The following is a 12,952-nucleotide window of genomic DNA, read 5'->3' on the forward strand; positions in this document are numbered from 1 at the left end:
TGAAGTTGCGCGGGTCAGCTAGTAGATCATAAGGTAAAGACTGACCGTTAATTGCAAGGTACCGACTTCAGTTTCCGGGTTGTTGGCTTTCCCAATTTCTCTTAGAAAATTGGTAGTAATCTGTAGCCCAGAATAAGTGGCTTTGCAGGTAATATAAACTCAACCCGTTAATGTCCCACTGCTGGACAAGGGGCCCCTCCCGTAATGAGATTTGCTGGTAATTTACAAAAATCTAGCACCCTATTACATGAATGTAACATTACATCATCAGCTCTTCCAAAAAAAAAAGGCAAAGCAACTGACGGAAAAACGTACTAAAGTAAAATTATTGTTTAAAAAATACCAATCTTTCCTGACACAGAAGTAGTTTTTCAACCAAAAGAAAGCCTATGTTTGTTTGACTAATTAACATCTTTGTAAGCTATTCCTTACATTACGCAATTATTTAGTTTGGCGCCACTTTCAAAGGAATCGATACAAATTGTCCAATAATAATAAAATTGCCTGTCATCGCTTGACAAATGTGACAAGTGCGAATAAAAACTTGTTTACTATCAAGAGGAGGTACGGAGGTATAGAGGTATGGAGGTACGGAGGACTTTCTTTAGAAGCCGAGACGAATTGTGGCACAATCAACTGTGTTGTTGTGATTCTGTTGTTGTTGTTGAATGTTGTGGCTTTGATCAATAAGCTTTTGAATCTTCTTCGTGATGAAAGGATTTATGCCTGAAGTTAAAAGTGTGTGTGTATGAAATTCCTGGGTACGCAAGGTTGCTTTTCCTTATTTTAACTATCAAAACTTCTGTTTAACAATGTACACAAAGCAGTGTTGTGCTTTCGTATTATATTGAAATATCATAATATGACAATAGGCTCGCTTTATTACATTGGATTGACATTGTAAATTACGAATTGTGGGTGTATTTAATTTCATACCTAAAACTTCGAATAAAACGAGCATGACGTTAAGTATGTAATATCAAATAGTAAGTAAGTTATTAAAATGCTTTAATCGAAGTATTCGCTATGTTTTACATAACAAGTACTATTACATATCCTTACTTGTAAACTCCTTTATTTATTATACCTATAGCTCTTTAAACAATCAGTGAGCTAAGCAAGCTTAGCGCTAACATTCCATAGATGAGTGGCCGTCTAGTGGTATTTGAACTGAGCGTCTTCGTGCTTCGGAAGGCACTTAAAAAGTCCTGGTTGTCAATTAAGATAATACTCATCAAACCAACATAAGACTTTCAGACGGCTGTGTTTCTTACTAGGTCTTCTAATAAGGCTCTACCCTTTTTCTGAGCTAGTGGTAGATTTAGCAGTTCCTCATTGTAACGGCTATCATAAGTGTCTGCATATTACCAAAATTAATAAATGATTAGATTTTTGTTTGAACAACTTTGACACTAGTTTAACCACTAAGCATACGATGAATGAATTTTCTAAACAGCACTTTTCCTGTATAATAGAATACGGGAATTAACGCGAACACGCATTTTACCTCAAAATGCCTAACGTTTCGGCGCAGGTTGCACTCGCCGTGGTCCCAGGCTGACAGCCTCTATTATACATTAAACATGCAACGCGAGAGTTTAAAAGTTATGAGCACTTTTCCTTCCATGCGTTAGAAAAGTGTCCACCGAGGCAGAAAGTCATCGTGCGGTATTGTAAGGTCATTTTCTCTTAAACACCATCGTTACCACGAGACTTGTTGAAGCTAAACACAACTATTTGTTTTAAATATCACTATTACTGAGAATGACTGTGTTGCAATCTCTAAAGCGTGGTACACACAGAGCGGGTCGGGTCGTTTTTAGTACGTTAGTTGCGCTGTACGGGTCGTTGTCACTGCTTAGACTCTTATGTTGATAGTCTTCATGTAAATACGGGTGCGAGTTGCATGCAGAAAAACTAAGCCAGCAGCTATAGTATTTACCAGAAATACAAAAAAATACTGTTTTCAATTGTGGGTGATGAGCAAGACGCCTTTTCGGATTCGGGCCCGCGCTCGCTGCTTATGCGTCATTGTCCATGCAGGTATTTTTTAAAGACAACTCCCGCCCTAAGTCTATTTTGTAGCGGGAACAGACACAAAGTACAGCCAGACCCGAAAAAACTATTCGTGGATCGCACACATATAATTGTTCCGTGCACCTCGGAGGCAGTAAGGCAGTCAAAATCGCCGTATTTCGTACTCACACCCGCAAACGCGCTTCGTGTGTGTCCTACACTTAACACTCACTTTCATTGTGTTCAATTAATTACAAGACTGGATATACGACTATTTACAAGATAGCTGAATGTTGATAGAGAAATGTTAAATTAATTTGATTAACTTGCAATACGTATCCGGTTACGAGATATAATTGCTAAGTTTTTTTAATGGATTTTGCTACCGTGTTGATCCGTCGAGAGAATGTGAGGATTTGTAATTACCAGTGAATCTGCGATTAATAGAGTAAGTTTTATAAAAAACAACCTAGTTATTTCGCTTGGCTCCGTTCGTACGCATCTCCCATATCAGCACTTCAGAGTGGATTATTGAAAAAATACAGCCTATTTTGTAATATAGATGAAGTTTCGGGACCAGGTAACGGTCCCGAAACTTTATCTATCTCTATGCTCAATTTCAACAAAATCGGTTCAGCAGTTTGGCCGTAAAGACATAGCAGACATACTGAGAGGGTTATAGGGACAATCATTTCCATGTTTTAATTAATTTACAACTGTCGGAAAAAGTTTTGGTTCATTACATTATTTCAGATTATACTGATTAGCTGATTATTTAACTAGTAAAATGTAATGCCTGCGCTAAGTATGTAATGGTACAGTAATTAAGGGAAATTTAGCGAAGTTAAAACCCCAACATGGACACTCATACCTGCACACGAAAAGTTAAGTAATGACGAAATCTTACGAATTTGTAGGTTATGCTGCCTATTGATAGTTTGATAAGGCTATGAGAGAGAATTTTGAAAATAAGGCGTTGTTTCAGTAGATACATAAAGAGTTAGATTATTCAGTAAAGAGATGCACGCAGATCCACAAGAGTTACATAAAATATTATGGTTGTATCTTGAGATCCAAGAAAGAAAGTATAAATTAATCCGATTAGATATTCCCCAGCCAGGAGTACGATTTCCGAGTCAGGCACTTTTTCTGATACTGCTGTGTTCCATTCTATTCGATGTTTTGCAGAAGCCACTCAAAGTTTACGTATCTAGAGACTACCAAAAATCTAAAAACAAAAAATCCATTAAGTGTGTAAAACCCAAAATTGTTTTATTATATAACAAATACATAAGCCAAGTCACCAATCAGATCATTCAGACGAAATGACGAAGCAAAAATTTTCAAAAACGTTTTAAAAATAATGAAGAGAAATTATTCCTAGATTTGTTTGTTACGTAAGATTTTAGTGCATTTACATTAGAATCTAGATATTAAATAATTTAGTGACAATATATGTTTAGTTTTGTATATCCGGAACACAGCCGCATGCATAATTAAGTGACAAAGGATTTATATGGTAAATACCATATTTAATAAGCAGTTTGTTTTTTATTTGCATTTTAAGTAAGCTTGGTGTATAAAAGAGGACTGTTATATACATGGTTTACGAGATTGGGTCTCTCTGGTTTTAGGTTTTCAGTTCACTGAGGGTTAATTTTTGAAATATGAGACATCAATTATGTTTAATATCGCGTCGTCGATTGTGCGAAATGTCCTGAATATTATGTCGGTTCAGCGTCTTTATTCTTGTTTTCATTTCCGAGTTCTGCCCCCCGGACTAATGTTTGAATAAAAACAGATCATGATCTGTATGCTTCCACAGACTTTGTTGAATTTCATCAATATTGATTCAGCAGATTAGCCTTAAAAGTCTTACAGACAGTCTTTCGTATTTTACAATATTAGTTAGAATGGATTCCGTATCTCTCGTTTGTTTTTGATTTGCGTTTTAGGTAAACTAGTAGTATAAAACAGGATTTAGATTATAAATCTTAGTGATTTGTGTTTGTCTGATTATGGTTTATAAAAGTAAGAAAAACAAAATAGGTCGTTGACTCGAAACTCGAATTGGCATAAATATATTATTGACTAGCTGACCCGCGCAACTTCGCTTGCGACACATAAGAAAGAATGGGTCATCATTTTCCCCGTTTTTGTAACATCTTTCATTGATTCTCGTTACTACTCCGGTTCTAATGGTCGTAGTGTGATGTTATATAGCCTTCCTCGATAAATGGGCTATCTAACAGTGAAAGAATTTTTCGGACAAATCGGACCAGTAGTTCCTGAGATTAGCGCGTTCAAACAAACAAACAAACAAACTCTTCAGCTTTATAATATTGGTATAGATGAAAGGAGTTCGATGGCATATTATTGCACTATGTGGGTGGATAGATTACTCATTTCTAGGTAGATATTATATTTGAGCCTGACATTGTCATCGAAGGCTATTCTAATTCTCTACCACGGCTTGTATTTTCCAGTTTTCTGGATACATTAAAGCTTTCTACTTCATGTCTGTATAGTCTTTCTGGCGTAATGATTTAGTGGACGTGTAACCGACTTTCTTAGATTATACATAGGTAAATAAAAATATTTGAACAATTCAGTTTACTTTAGTTCATCTTGTGTAGGCTAGGTTCAATGACTCGTTAGTTTATTTTGTATCCAAATTAGTAATATTTAAAACTAACTAACTGACTTACATAATTTTCTGATTTGAAATAATCTTAAAATTTTAGATAATAGCTTTCGTCTCCGCCTTTTTCAGTTCAGCAAATATCTTATAAATTTATAGAATTACTACATACTATGAATAAAGTCCTCACGCCGCGTCTGCCAGACTGTTTCTGAATCTGCGCAATAGATTTTCATGCGGCATACAAAAGTTACTACATAAACTTAGCTAATATTATGTATGTCTGTGTGTCATATACTGCAGCTCGACTGCCCTGCTACTATCGACTACCGAAAACCGACCTGTCATCAAGAAATTTTGAATGAAAATCTGATCAGCGCCTCTGACAGGCGTCGTAGTAAATATTTTGGCAGTAAGTTCTAATTGTCAAAATTTCGATACACGACATTACCGATTGTACAGAATCGCACTACAGGTACAAAGAAAGTGACAACTAACGTGTGTGTGACACCCTTTAGTGGGACATTTCCGTGCTTTGATATGTTTGTTCAGAGTAAATTCACTTGACACTTGCCTTTATGTTTGAGAAGTTTAAATAGTTGTTTGAAGTGGCTCTTTGTTATTGTGTAGTGTGTGATGTAGGGACGGAATTAAGGTGTCTTACATAATTATGTTATTGTGTTTTTGTAAAGCTTTTTTTTCTAATAGTTATGGATGGTGGCGTGAGTTGAAGGTTTTAAAAGTCTTAGTCTGAAGAGTTTGTTTGTTTGTTTGTTTGAACGCGCTAATCTCGGGAATTACTGGTCCGATTTGAAAAATTCTTTCAGTGTTAGATAGCCCATTTATCGAGGAAGGCTATAGGCTATATATCATCCCGCTACGACCAATAGGAGCAGAGTACCAGTGAAAAATGTTACAAAAACGGGGAAAATTATGATTCTCTTATGTGACGCAAGCGAAGTTGCGCGGGTCAGCTAGTGTAATATAAAGTCAAAGTAGCAGTTGCCTATTTTTTATTTATTTTTTCTTCCATATTGTTTCATAATATAAAGTTTAAATAAATAATTTGGCTATTGATTTCAAAACCTCCCTCATTGATTTTGATTCATATTGATCCGGATTTGGAAGTATATTTATTTTTAAGATTAATAACATGCATAGTATTTGATGATGAAAAAAAAAATAACGGTATCACATAATTTAAATAAAAAACTTGTTTGTTCATAACAACCAAGCTTTTTTCCAACTTCATCTCAACTTAAAATTTCCATCTACTTAAAATATAACATAATAGAGAATTGTCATGACTAACCATACCTATTACCTCTCTTGTTGAGTTACAACACGTTTTCTCGCGGCACGCGCGTGAAAATTGCCCTCTCGCGGTCACCAGACTCACTACTCGTTAGTGGTGAGGAGTGACTGAACAGACCTAGTGCCTCAGTCGGAGGGAGTAGAGAGATTATCTTGAAAAATACTTAATTAAGGCTTTATATTAATTTACTAGTTGGCTCGCGCAACTTCGCTTGCGTCACATAAGAGAATGGGTCAAAATTTTCCCCGTTTTTGTAACATTTTTTACTAGTACTCTGCTCCTATTGGTCGCAGCGTGATGATATATAGTCTTTCTCGAAAAATGGGCTATCTAACACTGAAACTAGTAGAAATCTTTCAAATTGGACCAGTAGTTCCCGAGATTAGCGCGTTCAAACAAACAAACTCTTCAGTTTTATAATATTAGTATAGATTATTGTTCATGTAATAGTCGTTTTATATTTGAGTTGATTTGATTTGACTTTCTGTATAGTATTAACAATTTCATTTCTATTAACAGATTTTCGATGCGAGAAAATATGGGTAATGTTCTTATATGTATCCTGTCATACTCTAGCGTATTCTTATTATTACGAAATCTTAAACAAATACGTATTAATTATACTTATATATATTAATTTATTTTCTTCTAACATAAATACATAATTATCCGCTACTGTAACATAAACGACTAGAGAAGGCAGGCGGTCGAGGCGACGCGACGTACTGAATCCATTTGTCTCTCATATATTATGGACTACAACCAGACGTAAAATCCATCTATGCAACTTGAATAGCACTCGTATTCGGAACTAACCCCCGGTTTCTGAGGTACATTTAGCGGTAGCTTATCTATTCAATAGCGTTGAAACTCATAAAAAAAAAACCGCTATTGAATAGATAAACTACCGCTGAATGTACCTCAGAAACCGGGGATAAGTAATGTACCCATAGGTGATAGAACGTGAGTAATGATCACACAAATATATGTATTTGATTGATGATTATTAGATCATAGAATAGCCACCAACGAAATCACTGCACTACGAAAACTGTCGCGATGTTTATTCACAAAATGATCATGGGAAATCAATCAACAAATCAATCAACTTAAATGAAAACATCGCATAGATACAAATTGATGAAAACAAGCGAACAATCAGTGCATATCGTTCAAGTAAACTGAACGTAGTTAAGCAAAAAGGATCAATCAATACTTTGACCACAATGTAGTTAAGTATGTAATCATTCTCCTGAGGAATCCCTATTTTTAAAATATATGTACAAGGAAACTACTTATCTACCACCTCGGACTCAACCCACAGTACGAAGAGCAGCCAAAATTTACCCTCAGGAAAATCCAAAGAAAATATCCAGAGAAAAGTCAAAGTGTGGATTGAGTCCTTTCTGCTTAACTACGACCAACTATCGTCCATCAGACTTTCATGAGTAGTAATGAATTCGCATCACTTTCCTCGCGGCTCGAGCCTTCGCTTCCGTTCATCGAGCACTGCCACTTATATAAGCAAATATCTTTATTCTCACACATTATGGATGAATACTAATATATCCGTCTTATTTGTTTGTTAATGTCTTTCCGTGGCACGGTGATTAAGATTGCTACTGGTTAGGTTAGGTTCGATTTCCACGCGGAATTTGTTTCATTTTGTGTGATTTACAAATAGTTTGTTTCGGCTGTGGATATGTGTTATCCGTTATTTGTATTAGTCCTTGTGCTACGATAAGTTATCTTGGCAAAAGTGTAGATCTTAAAGAAAAGTGAAGAGAAGCAATAGTAAGGTTTCTTTCTTGAAAGATAGATCTTAGGTCTACGTCATGTTCCAACATATTTACCTGTATTAAGAGTATTGAGTACGAATGAACGTAAACCTTTACCACATTTAACGACCTATAGTGCAAGGAATATGGTTCACCGCTACCGGCCCTAAAAGATTTAATTTCTGGAATAATAAAATATTATTTTCTTGTTATAAAGTAGCACTTAAACACAAAGATAATTGTTTGGTAATATATTAGTGGCACAAAGTTTATTTTCCTTAGTAAACTTTGTGCCACTTTTATAATTAAACAGATTACAAAGCTGTATTCCACAGAAGCTGTGAGTGACGAGTGAATGAGTGAGTGAATGACGCGGAATGAGTGAAAACACTTAAAGAATGAAATAACTTTCAACAATTAAGTGCAACATCATGGCGTCTCATTATACAGGGTGTCCCAAAACTCAACGATAATCCAAGACAGGATGAAAGGCCAAGTCATACCGGTTCTAGGAAAAATAAAAAAAAAAATCCATATCACTTAGTTCAGCAATAATAGACACTTTTCAAAAAAGTTGAAATTCCACACCCTTGGTCGCATTTTCAAGTCCTGTGATCACCAATGTCACAATTTCGCTGTGTTTTTTTCAATTTCCTGATCTTCATTAAAGATGCTATTAATCGTAAAACAAATTAATGCACAATACATTGTTAATTTAATAAAAAAAGTTAAGTTTTAGTGAGTCATGGTTCACAAAAATATCGTTAGTTAACTTTGACGCTTCATATTGAAAAAAAAATGTACTTCACTACCCTTGGCAAGTTATTTCAAAAGTTGGCGCATTTAATCAAAATTTCAAAATGGTGCAACACTTGCCACTTTTCTTGCCATTAAAAATGTTATTTTTATTTGAACGACGAGTATCCCCGAAAATGGATCGGACGGAGTGGTACAATTGTATGGCCTCCTCATTCCCCCGATCTAAATCCAGTAGATATTTTTTACTGGGAATGCATAAAAGAAAAAGTCTATTCGAAATCAATACAAAATCTATCAAAACTGCGCCAGAAAATTGACACAGCGTCAGAAGAAATAAATGCAAGGAATTTTGCTTGACTGGTGCAAAGGTCTTTTGTAAGGCGTTGCAGAGCCTGTATTCGTGCTAGAGGAAAGCAATTATTTTTAGTAAAGAGGTAATTGAGTCAGTGCATAGCCAATATTTAATGTAATAAACATAATAGGTAAAAATAATTTAAAAAAAAGAGTGAACGAACAATCGTTCTTTTTTAATTATTCTCCTTAAACTAATGTAATTCCGAATTGTTTTCCTCTGGCACGAATACAGGCTCTGCAATGTCTTACAAAAGACCTTTGCACCAGTCAAGCAAAATTTCTTGCATTTATTTCTTCTGAAGCTGTGTCAATTTTCTGGCGCAGTTTTGATAGATTTTGTATTGATTTCGAATAGACTTTTTCTTTTATGCATTCCCAGTAAAAAATATCTACCGAATTTAGATCGGGGGAATGAGGAGGCCATACAATTGTACCACTCCGTCCGATCCATTTTCGGGGATACTCGTCGTTCAAATAAAAATAACATTTTTAATGGCAAGAAAAGTGGCAAGTGTTGCACCATTTTGAAATCTTGATTAAATGCGCCAACTTTTGAAATAACTTGCCAAGGGTATTGAAGTACATTTTTTTTTCAATATGAAGCGTCAAAGTTAACTAACGATATTTTTGTGAACCATGACTCACTAAAACTTAACTTTTTTTATTAAATTAACAATGTATTGTGCATTAATTTGTTTTACGATTAATAGCATATTTAATGAAGATCAGGAAATTGAAAAAAACACAGCGAAATTGTGACATTGGTGATCACAGGACTTGAAAATGCGACCAAGGGTGTGGAATTTCAACTTTTTTGAAAAGTGTCTATTATTGCTGAACTAAGTGATATGGATTTTTTTTTTATTTTTCCTAGAACCGGTATGACTTGGCCTTTCATCCTGTCTTGGATTATCGTTGAGTTTTGGGACACCCTGTATACGTCACTTTACTGATATTTTACTGATGAATGTTGCTGAGATAGTACTTTGATTGGATTTTTATTGTTGTGTTAGCTAGATTCTGTTTGTGGGTTTGCTTGTAGTATTTAGTGGCAACAGTAAATGTTATACAAGTAAGAATATAAAAATAATCGATAGTAAAAAAATGTATGGGTCAGAGAGTGAGAATTTCCTAAAGTAAGAAGTTTGTTTTTGATGGTAGTCACTACCAATTCAAAAAATTTATTATATATTTTGCAATTCTATCATGCACTTGGTCAGCTTGCAGCAGTATTTCCTCTTTTATGGAAAGGACTAATTGTGGTTTTATAGAAAGAACATATTGCCCATGTATATTTTATAGTTTATCTATACTAATATTATAAAGCTGAAGAGTTTGTTTGTTTGTTTGTTTGTTTGTTTGTTTGAACGCGCTAATCTCGAGAACTACTGGTCCGATTTGAAAAATTCTTTCAGTGTTAGATAGCCCATTTATCGAGGCTATAGGCTATATATCATCACGCTACGACCAATAGGAGCAGAGTAACAGTGAAAAATGTTACAAAAACGGGGAAAATTATGATTATCTTAAGTGACGCAGGCGAAGTTGCGCGGGTCAGCTAGTTCGTTAATATTTACTCACGCACTTTTCAGATCTTCAACTTTTCTACAAAGTATTTCTTCACATTTCATCATAAAACCTATGGAGATATTTGAAATTCCTTAACATTAAGACAGACGGTCGTTCTTACTTTTTAACATATAATAATAAAATAAAGATAATAATAGTGTTTTACAATCACTTTTACTCACACAGTGAATACTGGACGCCATCTTGTTTTTAATTGTATTTAATTATAAAACTCATCGTTCACTGATAGATGATAGTTTTTATTTCAATGACTCATAGTTCAAATATCACATACCGATGTGGTAACGGTTCGATTCTCTGTTTCCTTTATTTTGTTGTGATGTGACTAAGCGGTTGCAGGTTCGTTTCCTAGGTGAAAGAAAGTGCGTTTGTTATCCTGCAGTAATGTACAGTCAACAGCATGGACCGATGGGGTGTATAAAATGTTAGCACCATGTAATAAGGGACGATTTTTATTGCCCTAGCTGGGCACGTCACTCCGAGCTACTATTTTTTTTTTGTTTTAGAAGACTCCTCCTGCAGTAAGAATTGCTCTCGTGTCGCGAGGACTTTTAACAACATACAAACAACGGACACAAAGTGCAACCAGACCCGAAACAATAATTTGTGGATCGCACAAATAATTGTTCCGTGTGGGAATTGAACTCATGACCTCCCGACGCAACGGTAGCGGCGTGGTGATCTAAACCACTGCGCCACGGAGGCAGTATTGAAAATATCATGATAGAAATTAGTAAAACTCGTTAGCACGTTGCCTGACATAGGAAACGAACCCAATACCTCACGACTAGCAATCACATACACTAACGCTCAATCAACAGAGACAGTCTATATTTTCAAACCTGTCAAAATATTAAAAAAAAACTCAACAATTCGACTTCAAATTAAGAAATTACCTAACGCTAATCGGCACCACAAAAAGTATTAATGGTCACCTGTGGTCTGTGACCACACTGGCCACACTTTCAAATGGTCGCTCACATAACAGTCGTGCGAACATTTGGCACGGAGCGCTCGTTCTATGTAAATAGTATTATTATTGATTTCTCTCCAAGAATCTCCGTTATGATAAGGTTGTATTTATGTAAGTGATAAGTGTAGGTCATGGCTTGATGTAAGTGTCTTGAGGTTATATCCGTGACAGCCTTGCCGCTGGGGGTATTCTCGATTGAAAAAGCCCGTGGGTTTGGTTCATAGCTAGTTGCTCGTTAAACGACTAGTGAGTAAAGCAAACTTAACGCGGTTATAAATTTGACTATATAGATGAGTAGCAGCATAATAGTATTTGAGCTTAGAGTCTCCGTCTTTATTCGAACACGCATTTTAACCTGAAATGCCTAACGTTTAGCCGCAATTACACGTGCCGTGGTTGCAAGTTGACATGTTTGCGTCAATTCCCGTATTCCATCATATAAAAACATGCAACGCAAAGGTCAAAAGTTATGTTTTCTCATATATGTATCTTTTATATAACTATATCCTTTATCTTACCTAACCTAGGCATCCCACTACTGCTTTACTGACACAAATAATTAAACATCTTCTTACTAATAGTATTTAATTGAACACTTACACGTCAATTACATCTAACACGAGATACTTGACATGATTCAGTTCAGCGGATGTAGGCAGCCTCCGACGTCCGGTCACAGCTTCAATTACTGGCACAAGCAATAAATGTACGTACAGTCATCAGCAAAACACGTGAATGTTTATCATATTTTATTCGTTTATTAGTTCAACTAATACATTATAGAGATATTGATTTCGAAATTATTGTACACTGTCAGTTTTATCACAGCTAAATGAAAATGACAATTTTATTCCTATTTTCATACATAATAGTAAGTTTTTTTGTATAATAAACCAGCTTCCTAAGTGGTCTAATTTTGTGTCACGGTGACTTTTACAAACATGAAAATGATGGATAACCACTTATGAATTGCATTTTTTTTTCTTGTAAGGGAATCGAACTCAAACTGTAGTAGAAGCATCATGGTGACCATTTCAACCACGACACCAACGACGTTGTCAGAATATGTAACTTTGTACACATATTTATGTTCATGACTGTACTAATAATGATGAAACGAACATGATGTTAATTTATCGAAGAATTAAAATAATTAAGTGAACATTAATGAATGGCTTATCCTTTTAATATCAATCATTTAAATGGTTTCCTTATGGAGGCTTTATGTGTTTGTTTATTAGCGAAAGTGCTGCTTTACGATACGGTACTTCTAACGTAAACAACAATTTTAAAGATTTAATAAAAAAATCTCACCATTTTTAAATGTATGGAGTTAAAGACCATCGAATTAATTTAATTTTGTATAATATTTCTCGAAATTGGAACTTCCGTAGTATGAACGATTATTATTGTATTTATGAAAATATATTCCATAGTTTTTGAGCCTATCACGTTTAGACGTACAGATAGCTCATGGGGTGCATGTTTCTATGTAGGTAATATTTTATTTTATACAATGCTTGAAA

Source organism: Anticarsia gemmatalis, chromosome 12 (assembly GCF_050436995.1).
Source record: "Anticarsia gemmatalis isolate Benzon Research Colony breed Stoneville strain chromosome 12, ilAntGemm2 primary, whole genome shotgun sequence".
Lineage (NCBI taxonomy): Eukaryota > Metazoa > Arthropoda > Insecta > Lepidoptera > Erebidae > Anticarsia > Anticarsia gemmatalis.